Source organism: Styela clava, chromosome 6, assembly GCF_964204865.1.
Source record: "Styela clava chromosome 6, kaStyClav1.hap1.2, whole genome shotgun sequence".
In the NCBI taxonomy this organism is placed as follows: Eukaryota; Metazoa; Chordata; class Ascidiacea; order Stolidobranchia; family Styelidae; genus Styela; species Styela clava.
The window spans coordinates 4,752,501-4,762,500 of NC_135255.1; the positions used below are offsets into that span (position 1 = coordinate 4,752,501).

The 10,000-nt window shown below is 55.8% G+C and overlaps 2 non-coding genes and 1 pseudogene across 2 annotated transcripts; all 3 read right to left on the bottom strand.

Moving 5' to 3' along the window:
• Window positions 1–178, bottom strand: part of LOC144424996 (large subunit ribosomal RNA) — a 3,696-nt pseudogene extending 3,518 nt beyond the window's left edge.
• Window positions 179–467: 289 nt separating this feature from the next.
• LOC144424869 (5.8S ribosomal RNA) lies at window positions 468–621 on the bottom strand. Its single transcript, XR_013477089.1, has one exon. It is a non-coding gene; the product is annotated as a 5.8S ribosomal RNA (ribosomal RNA).
• Window positions 622–919: 298 nt separating this feature from the next.
• Window positions 920–2,718, bottom strand: LOC144424947 (small subunit ribosomal RNA). The gene has a single exon (XR_013477165.1). It is a non-coding gene; the product is annotated as a small subunit ribosomal RNA (ribosomal RNA).
• Window positions 2,719–10,000: the final 7,282 nt, after the last annotated feature.

The window sequence follows — 10,000 nt, forward strand, 5'->3', positions numbered from 1 at the left end:
CGTTAGCCGCACTGGGACTTCCGTACGTCACAACTCGGCGCGCTCGAAAAGCGCGCAGATTCGACGCTGGACTCTTCCCGGTTCACTCGCCGTTACTCAGGGAATCCCTGTTGGTTTCTTTTCCTCCGCTTAATAATATGCTTAAATTCAGCGGGTGCTCTCGCCTGAACTCAGGTCGTATGTGTCAAGCGGGCCCGCTTCTTACACGGCCCGCTGGCATCGCAAGTCGTCGCCGCCGGCGCCGACCGAGCGCGTACCGTCGCCGCCTTGGCCCACGGCCGGTCTTGATCTCGTGACCGGAAGAACCGACCTGGACCCGCCCCTCGAACGTAGTTGAACACGTCGAGGGGCCGGCGGTGTACGGGACACGCGGTCGCGCCGAGAAAGCTCGGCGACCGCTTCAACTTGGGGCGACGCCCGGCCGTCTTCGCAGAGGCCAGGCGACGGCCCTCGGGTGAGGACGAACGCGACCCTGAGGCAGACGCGGTCCCGGGATTGACCCGAGACCGCAATTCGCGTTCAGAAGGTCGACGTTCAATGTGTTCTGCAATTCACATTACTTCTCGCACTTGGCTGCGTCCTTCATCGACTCGCGAGCCGAGTGATCCACCGTTAAGAGTCGTCCTCGACGTTTCGCCCGGCGCCGAAGCGCGCGGACGTCACACTGTGGGATCGACCACAAAACCACCACCGACAACAACTGCACAAAAACACCAACAAACGGCGCCGAGCGACCGCCGGGCTGGGCCGGCGGCACATCGAGCGCGGTGCCCAGAAGCCACCATCGCACTCGGCTGCCTTGCTATGCCAACGTGTTACGCGTGTCGCACGGGGCGGAACCCCGATTGACGGCCGCCCTCTCGGCGGCACCCAAAGACAATTAAGTGCGCGGTCGGCCGGGGCCTACCACCACTTTCGGTAATGATCCTTCCGCAGGTTCACCTACGGAAACCTTGTTACGACTTTTACTTCCTCTAAATGATCAAGTTTGATCGTCTTCTCGACACGCCGACGCGGCCGTTGCCAGCCGCGACGGGGCCGATCCAAGGATCTCACTAAACCATTCAATCGGTAGTAGCGACGGGCGGTGTGTACAAAGGGCAGGGACGTAATCAACGCAAGTTGATGACTTGCGCTTACTGGGAATTCCTCGTTCAAGGGAAACAATTGCAAGTCCCTATCCCAATCACGAATGAGGTTCAACGGGTTACCCGGACCTTTCGGCCTAGGTTAGACACTCGCTGCTTCACTCAGTGTAGCGCGCGTGCGGCCCCGGACATCTAAGGGCATCACAGACCTGTTATTGCTCAATCTCGTGTGGCTAAACGCCACTAGTCCCTCTAAGAAGTTAGACGCCGACCGAGAAGGTCGCGTAACTATTTAGCATGCCAGAGTCTCGTTCGTTATCGGAATTAACCAGACAAATCGCTCCACCAACTAAGAACGGCCATGCACCACCACCCACAGAATCAAGAAAGAGCTCTCAATCTGTCAATCCTACCTGTGTCCGGGCCGGGTGAGTTTCCCCGTGTTGAGTCAAATTAAGCCGCAGGCTCCACTCCTGGTGGTGCCCTTCCGTCAATTCCTTTAAGTTTCAGCTTTGCAACCATACTTCCCCCGGAACCCAAAGACTTTGGTTTCCCGGAAGCTGCCGGAAAGGTCGTCATGGTAACGCCTCCCGATCGCTAGTTGGCATCGTTTATGGTCAGAACTAGGACGGTATCTGATCGTCTTCGAACCTCTGACTTTCGCTCTTGATTAAAGAAAACATTCTTGGCGAATGCTTTCGCAGTAGTTCGTCTTCCGCCGATCCAAGAATTTCACATCTAACGGCAGAGTACGGACGCCCCCGTCTGTCCCTCTTAATCATTACCTCGTGCTCCGAAAACCAACAAAATAGAACCCCATTATTCCATGCAACACTATGCAGGCGAACAGCCTGCTTTGAACACTCTAATTTTTTCAAAGTAAACTTATCGGCCACCGCCGACACTCAGTCAAGAGCACCGACGGAGAACCGAAGGTGAGGCGAACGCAACCAGTGACACGCCTTGCGACGGACCGGCGGCGCTCGCCCAAAATCCAACTACGAGCTTTTCAACCGCAACAACTTTAGCATACACTGTTGGAGCTGGAATTACCGCGGCTGCTGGCACCAGACTTGCCCTCCAATGGATACTCGTTAAGAGTTTTAGGATGTACTCATTCCAATTACAGGGCCTCGTTAGAGTCCTGTATTGTTATTTTTCGTCACTACCTCCCCGTGTCGGGAATGGGTAATTTGCGCGCCTGCTGCCTTCCTTGGATGTGGTAGCCGTTTCTCAGGCTCCCTCTCCGGAATCGAACCCTGATTCCGCGTTACCCGTTATCACAAAGGTAGGCACGTAGCGTACCTTCGACAGTTGATAGGGCAGACACTTGAATGATACGTCGTCGGTGCAGAGACCGTACGATCCGCGTGGTTATCCAGAGTCATCAAACGTCACAGGACGAACCCGGTCGGTTTTGATCTAATAAAAGCGCGCCTCCCGAAGTCGGCGCTTAATGCATGTATTAGCTCTAGAATTACCACAGTTATCCACTTCGCTTACGAGACCAAATAAACCAAGACTGATTTAATGAGCCATTCGCAGTTTCGCTTTACGAGAACTCGTACTTGCACCTGCATGGCTTAATCTTTGAGACAAGCATATCACTACTGGCAGGATCAACCAGATAGCTGCGACAGCTGCGCTCGGCCCTTGCTGGGCCGCCCGGCGCGTGCTCGTCGCATTCGTTTAAGACCGAGGCGATCGCCTGCGGCCGTACTCAGCTTCGACAGTCGCTGGCCGCGACGTCCACGCTCTCGCCGGCAGTGTCAGGCGGAGCGATTTGCGTTTTTTCTTTGCTCGCCCTCTCTCGGGCTCGATCCATTCAGTTTCGCACAAACAAGAGCTCTGCCGGCCGCCTGCAGCGGTGCCTAAAACCCGGGCATAACAATGCGACCGTTCTGCTAGGCCGACAAGCGCTCAAGCCAGACGCTCGATCGAACGCCCCCTACATATTAGTCGAGACAACGGCTCGCTCATTAGCATCGCGTTTGTACTTTAACTTTTTTTGGCTCGGCTTTTTTCGACGCCGATGCCGGCGACGCAGCACTCTCTCGCCCGCCAGCCACCGAGAAAAGGGTGCGCTCCGACCGGCCCCGCACCGTACGCCGCTCTTTCTTGGCTCATTCGAGTTTACTGTCTTTCGCTCTGACATGCCTTACCTAGGGTTAGGTTAGTATGCTTGCACGTTTGTACTTTAACTTTTTTCGGCTCGGCTTCTTTCGACGCCGATGCCGGCGACGCAGCACTCTCTCGCCCGCCAGCCACCGAGAAAAGGGTGCGCTCCGACCGGCCCCGCACCGCTCTTTCTTAGCTCATTCGAGTTTACTGTCTTTCGCTCTGACATGCCTTACCTAGGGTTAGGTTAGTATGCTTGCACGTTTGTACTTTAATTTTTTTCGGCTCGGCTTCTTTCGACGCCGATGCCGGCGACGCAGCACTCTCTCGCCCGCCAGCCACCGAGAAAAGGGTGCGCTCCGACCGGCCCCGCACCGCTCTTTATTGGCTCATTCGAGTTTACTGTCTTTCGCTCTAACATGCCTTACCTAGGGTTAGGTTAGTATGCTTGCACGTTTGTACTTTAACTTTTTTCGGCTCGGCTTCTTTCGACGCCGATGCCGGCGACGCAGCACTCTCTCGGCCGCCAGCCACCGAGAAAAGGGTGCGCTCCGACCGGCCCCGCACCGCTCTTTCTTGGCTCATTCGAGTTTACTGTCTTTCGCTCTGACATGCCTTACCTAGGGTTAGGTTAGTATGCTTGCACGTTTGTACTTTAACTTCTTCGGCTCGGCTTCTTTCGACGCCGATGCCGGCGACGCAGCACTCTCTCGCCCGCCAGCCACCGAGAAAAGGGTGCGCTCCGACCGGCCCCGCACCGCTCTTTCTTGGCTCATTCAAGTTTACTGTCTTTCGCTCTGACATGCATTACCTAGGGTTAGGTTAGTATGCTTGCACGTTTGTACTTTAACTTTTTTCGGCTCGGCTTCTTTCGACGCCGATGCCGGCGACGCAGCACTCTCTCGGCCACCAGCCACCGAGAAAAGGGTGCGCTCCGACCGGCCCCGCACCGCTCTTTCTTAGCTCATTCGAGTTTACTGTCTTTCGCTCTGACATGCCTTACCTAGGGTTAGGTTAGTATGCTTGCACGTTTGTACTTTAACTTTTTTCGGCTCGGCTTCTTTCGACGCCGATGCTGGCGACGCAGCACTCTCTCGGCCGCCAGCCACCGAGAAAAGGGTGCGCTCCGACCGGCCCCGCACCGCTCTTTCTTAGCTCATTCGAGTTTACTGTCTTTCGCTCTGACATGCCTTACCTAGGGTTAGGTTAGTATGCTTGCACGTTTGTACTTTACCTTTTTTCGGCTCGGCTCATTTCGACGCCGATGCCGGCGACGCAGCACTCTCTCGCCCGCCAGCCACCGAGAAAAGGGTGCGCTCCGACCGGCCCCGCACCGCTCTTTCTTGGCTCATTCGAGTTTACTGTCTTTCGCTCTGACATGCCTTACCTAGGGTTAGGTTAGTATGCTTGCACGTTTGTACTTTAACTTTTTTCGGCTCGGCTTCTTTCGACGCCGATGCCGGCGACGCAGCACTCTCTCGGCCGCCAGCCACCGAGAAAAGGGTGCGCTCCGACCGGCCCCGCACCGCTCTTTCTTAGCTCATTCGAGTTTACTGTCTTTCGCTCTGACATGCCTTACCTAGGGTTAGGTTAGTATGCTTGCACGTTTGTACTTTAACTTTTTTCGGCTCGGCTTCTTTCGACGCCGATGCCGGCGACGCAGCACTCTCTCGCCCGCCAGCCACCGAGAAAAGGGTGCGCTCCGACCGGCCCCGCACCGCTCTTTCTTGGCTCATTCGAGTTTACTGTCTTTCGCTCTGACATGCATTACCTAGGGTTAGGTTAGTATGCTTGCACGTTTGTACTTTAACTTTTTTCGGCTCGGCTTCTTTCGACGCCGATGCCGGCGACGCAGCACTCTCTCGGCCGCCAGCCACCGAGAAAAGGGTGCGCTCCGACCGGCCCCGCACCGCTCTTTCTTGGCTCATTCGAGTTTACTGTCTTTCGCTCTGACATGCATTACCTAGGGTTAGGTTAGTATGCTTGCACGTTTGTACTTTAACTTTTTTCGGCTCGGCTTCTTTCGACGCCGATGCCGGCGACGCAGCACTCTCTCGCCCGCCAGCCACCGAGAAAAGGGTGCGCTCCGACCGGCCCCGCACCGCTCTTTCTTGGCTCATTCGAGTTTACTGTCTTTCGCTCTGACATGCATTACCTAGGGTTAGGTTAGTATGCTTGCACGTTTGTACTTTAACTTTTTTCGGCTCGGCTTCTTTCGACGCCGATGCCGGCGACGCAGCACTCTCTCGGCCGCCAGCCACCGAGAAAAGGGTGCGCTCCGACCGGCCCCGCACCGCTCTTTCTTAGCTCATTCGAGTTTACTGTCTTTCGCTCTGACATGCCTTACCTAGGGTTAGGTTAGTATGCTTGCACGTTTGTACTTTAACTTTTTTCGGCTCGGCTTCTTTCGACGCCGATGCCGGCGACGCAGCACTCTCTCGCCCGCCAGCCACCGAGAAAAGGGTGCGCTCCGACCGGCCCCGCACCGTACGCCGCTCTTTCTTGGCTCATTCGAGTTTACTGTCTTTCGCTCTAACACACCTTACCTAGGGTTAGGTTAGTATGCTTGCACGTTTGTACTTTAACTTTTTTCGGCTCGGCTTCTTTCGACGCCGATGCCGGCGACGCAGCACTCTCTCGCCCGCCAGCCACCGAGAAAAGGGTGCGCTCCGACCGGCCCCGCACCGCTCTTTATTGGCTCATTCGAGTTTACTGTCTTTCGCTCTAACATGCCTTACCTAGGGTTAGGTTAGTATGCTTGCACGTTTGTACTTGAACTTTTTTCGGCTCGGCTTCTTTCGACGCCGATGCCGGCGACGCAGCACTCTCTCGGCCGCCAGCCACCGAGAAAAGGGTGCGCTCCGACCGGCCCCGCACCGCTCTTTCTTGGCTCATTCGAGTTTACTGTCTTTCGCTCTGACATGCCTTACCTAGGGTTAGGTTAGTATGCTTGCACGTTTGTACTTTAACTTTTTTCGGCTCGGCTTCTGTCGACGCCGATGCCGGAGACGCAGCACTTTCTCGGCCGCCAGCCACCGAGAAAAGGGTGCGCTCCGACCGGCCCCGCACCGCTCTTTCTTAGCTCATTCGAGTTTGCTGTCTTTCGCTCTGACATGCCTTACCTAGGGTTAGGTTAGTATGCTTGCACGTTTGTACTTTAACTTTTTTCGGCTCGGCTTCTTTCGACGCCGATGCCGGCGACGCAGCACTCTCTCGCCCGCCAGCCACCGAGAAAAGGGTGCGCTCCGACCGGCCCCGCACCGCTCTTTCTTGGCTCATTCGAGTTTACTGTCTTTCGCTCTGACATGCATTACCTAGGGTTAGGTTAGTATGCTTGCACGTTTGTACTTTAACTTTTTTCGGCTCGGCTTCTTTCGACGCCGATGCCGGCGACGCAGCACTCTCTCGGCCGCCAGCCACCGAGAAAAGGGTGCGCTCCGACCGGCCCCGCACCGCTCTTTCTTAGCTCATTCGAGTTTACTGTCTTTCGCTCTGACATGCCTTACCTAGGGTTAGGTTAGTATGCTTGCACGTTTGTACTTTAACTTTTTTCGGCTCGGCTTCTTTCGACGCCGATGCCGGCGACGCAGCACTCTCTCGCCCGCCAGCCACCGAGAAAAGGGTGCGCTCCGACCGGCCCCGCACCGCTCTTTATTGGCTCATTCGAGTTTACTGTCTTTCGCTCTAACATGCCTTACCTAGGGTTAGGTTAGTATGCTTGCACGTTTGTACTTTAACTTTTTTCGGCTCGGCTTCTTTCGACGCCGATGCCGGCGACGCAGCACTCTCTCGGCCGCCAGCCACCGAGAAAAGGGTGCGCTCCGACCGGCCCCGCACCGCTCTTTCTTAGCTCATTCGAGTTTACTGTCTTTCGCTCTGACATGCCTTACCTAGGGTTAGGTTAGTATGCTTGCACGTTTGTACTTTAACTTTTTTCGGCTCGGCTTCTTTCGACGCCGATGCCGGCGACGCAGCACTCTCTCGCCCGCCAGCCACCGAGAAAAGGGTGCGCTCCGACCGGCCCCGCACCGCTCTTTATTGGCTCATTCGAGTTTACTGTCTTTCGCTCTAACATGCCTTACCTAGGGTTAGGTTAGTATGCTTGCACGTTTGTACTTTAACTTTTTTCGGCTCGGCTTCTTTCGACGCCGATGCCGGCGACGCAGCAATCTCTCGGCCGCCAGCCACCGAGAAAAGGGTGCGCTCCGACCGGCCCCGCACCGCTCTTTCTTGGCTCATTCGAGTTTACTGTCTTTCGCTCTGACATGCCTTACCTAGGGTTAGGTTAGTATGCTTGCACGTTTGTACTTTAACTTTTTTCGGCTCGGCTTCTTTCGACGCCGATGCCGGCGACGCAGCACTCTCTCGGCCGCCAGCCACCGAGAAAAGGGTGCGCTCCGACCGGCCCCGCACCGCTCTTTCTTAGCTCATTCGAGTTTACTGTCTTTCGCTCTGACATGCCTTACCTAGGGTTAGGCTAGTATGCTTGCACGTTTGTACTTTAACTTTTTTCGGCTCGGCTTCTTTCGACGCCGATGCCGGCGACGCAGCACTCTCTCGCCCGCCAGCCACCGAGAAAAGGGTGCGCTCCGACCGGCCCCGCACCGTACGCCGCTCTTTCTTGGCTCATTCGAGTTTACTGTCTTTCGCTCTAACACACCTTACCTAGGGTTAGGTTAGTATGCTTGCACGTTTGTACTTTAACTTTTTTCGGCTCGGCTTCTTTCGACGCCGATGCCGGCGACGCAGCACTCTCTCGCCCGCCAGCCACCGAGAAAAGGGTGCGCTCCGACCGGCCCCGCACCGCTCTTTATTGGCTCATTCGAGTTTACTGTCTTTCGCTCTAACATGCCTTACCTAGGGTTAGGTTAGTATGCTTGCACGTTTGTACTTGAACTTTTTTCGGCTCGGCTTCTTTCGACGCCGATGCCGGCGACGCAGCACTCTCTCGGCCGCCAGCCACCGAGAAAAGGGTGCGCTCCGACCGGCCCCGCACCGCTCTTTCTTGGCTCATTCGAGTTTACTGTCTTTCGCTCTGACATGCCTTACCTAGGGTTAGGTTAGTATGCTTGCACGTTTGTACTTTAACTTTTTTCGGCTCGGCTTCTGTCGACGCCGATGCCGGAGACGCAGCACTTTCTCGGCCGCCAGCCACCGAGAAAAGGGTGCGCTCCGACCGGCCCCGCACCGCTCTTTCTTAGCTCATTCGAGTTTGCTGTCTTTCGCTCTGACATGCCTTACCTAGGGTTAGGTTAGTATGCTTGCACGTTTGTACTTTAACTTTTTTCGGCTCGGCTTCTTTCGACGCCGATGCCGGCGACGCAGCACTCTCTCGCCCGCCAGCCACCGAGAAAAGGGTGCGCTCCGACCGGCCCCGCACCGCTCTTTCTTGGCTCATTCGAGTTTACTGTCTTTCGCTCTGACATGCATTACCTAGGGTTAGGTTAGTATGCTTGCACGTTTGTACTTTAACTTTTTTCGGCTCGGCTTCTTTCGACGCCGATGCCGGCGACGCAGCACTCTCTCGGCCGCCAGCCACCGAGAAAAGGGTGCGCTCCGACCGGCCCCGCACCGCTCTTTCTTAGCTCATTCGAGTTTACTGTCTTTCGCTCTGACATGCCTTACCTAGGGTTAGGTTAGTATGCTTGCACGTTTGTACTTTAACTTTTTTCGGCTCGGCTTCTTTCGACGCCGATGCCGGCGACGCAGCACTCTCTCGCCCGCCAGCCACCGAGAAAAGGGTGCGCTCCGACCGGCCCCGCACCGCTCTTTATTGGCTCATTCGAGTTTACTGTCTTTCGCTCTAACATGCCTTACCTAGGGTTAGGTTAGTATGCTTGCACGTTTGTACTTTAACTTTTTTCGGCTCGGCTTCTTTCGACGCCGATGCCGGCGACGCAGCACTCTCTCGGCCGCCAGCCACCGAGAAAAGGGTGCGCTCCGACCGGCCCCGCACCGCTCTTTCTTAGCTCATTCGAGTTTACTGTCTTTCGCTCTGACATGCCTTACCTAGGGTTAGGTTAGTATGCTTGCACGTTTGTACTTTAACTTTTTTCGGCTCGGCTTCTTTCGACGCCGATGCCGGCGACGCAGCACTCTCTCGCCCGCCAGCCACCGAGAAAAGGGTGCGCTCCGACCGGCCCCGCACCGCTCTTTATTGGCTCATTCGAGTTTACTGTCTTTCGCTCTAACATGCCTTACCTAGGGTTAGGTTAGTATGCTTGCACGTTTGTACTTTAACTTTTTTCGGCTCGGCTTCTTTCGACGCCGATGCCGGCGACGCAGCAATCTCTCGGCCGCCAGCCACCGAGAAAAGGGTGCGCTCCGACCGGCCCCGCACCGCTCTTTCTTGGCTCATTCGAGTTTACTGTCTTTCGCTCTGACATGCCTTACCTAGGGTTAGGTTAGTATGCTTGCACGTTTGTACTTTAACTTTTTTCGGCTCGGCTTCTTTCGACGCCGATGCCGGCGACGCAGCACTCTCTCGGCCGCCAGCCACCGAGAAAAGGGTGCGCTCCGACCGGCCCCGCACCGCTCTTTCTTAGCTCATTCGAGTTTACTGTCTTTCGCTCTGACATGCCTTACCTAGGGTTAGGCTAGTATGCTTGCACGTTTGTACTTTAACTTTTTTCGGCTCGGCTTCTTTCGACGCCGATGCCGGCGACGCAGCACTCTCTCGCCCGCCAGCCACCGAGAAAAGGGTGCGCTCCGACCGGCCCCGCACCGCTCTTTCTTGGCTCATTCGAGTTTACTGTCTTTCGCTCTGACATGCATTACCTAGGGTTAGGTTAGTA